Source organism: Haliaeetus leucocephalus, unplaced genomic scaffold (genome assembly GCF_000737465.1).
Source record: "Haliaeetus leucocephalus isolate CR32 unplaced genomic scaffold, Haliaeetus_leucocephalus-4.0 Scaffold110, whole genome shotgun sequence".
Classification (NCBI taxonomy): Eukaryota; Metazoa; Chordata; class Aves; order Accipitriformes; family Accipitridae; genus Haliaeetus; species Haliaeetus leucocephalus.
The window spans coordinates 1,921,651-1,921,994 of NW_010972546.1; positions in this window are offsets into that span (position 1 = coordinate 1,921,651).

Below are 344 nucleotides of genomic sequence, written 5' to 3' on the forward strand. Positions count from 1 at the left end.
TTGCATTGTTGAGGCTGGCTGGGACAGGAGATAGTCCCTGATAAGAAGCAGCAGTTGACTCCAAGAACCAGCCAAGACTGGCCTTGTGATTTGGATAAATGCCAAGGAGCAACTGAGTCTGCGCAGGGACAGAAGGTTAAGAGTTCACCGTGAAGAAGACATACAGCCTTCATCTTCACGACCACCAGACGACCACCATAAGGAGGCACTGCGCAAGCGCAGTTGAGAGGAGACTATGGAAATGACTTCCTGGAGCTAATTTTAATATGAAGCGGGGATAGGTAATGCCTATGTATAGGCGTATTGCGAAACTCTATGTATATGTAACACTTGACTGTATAAAT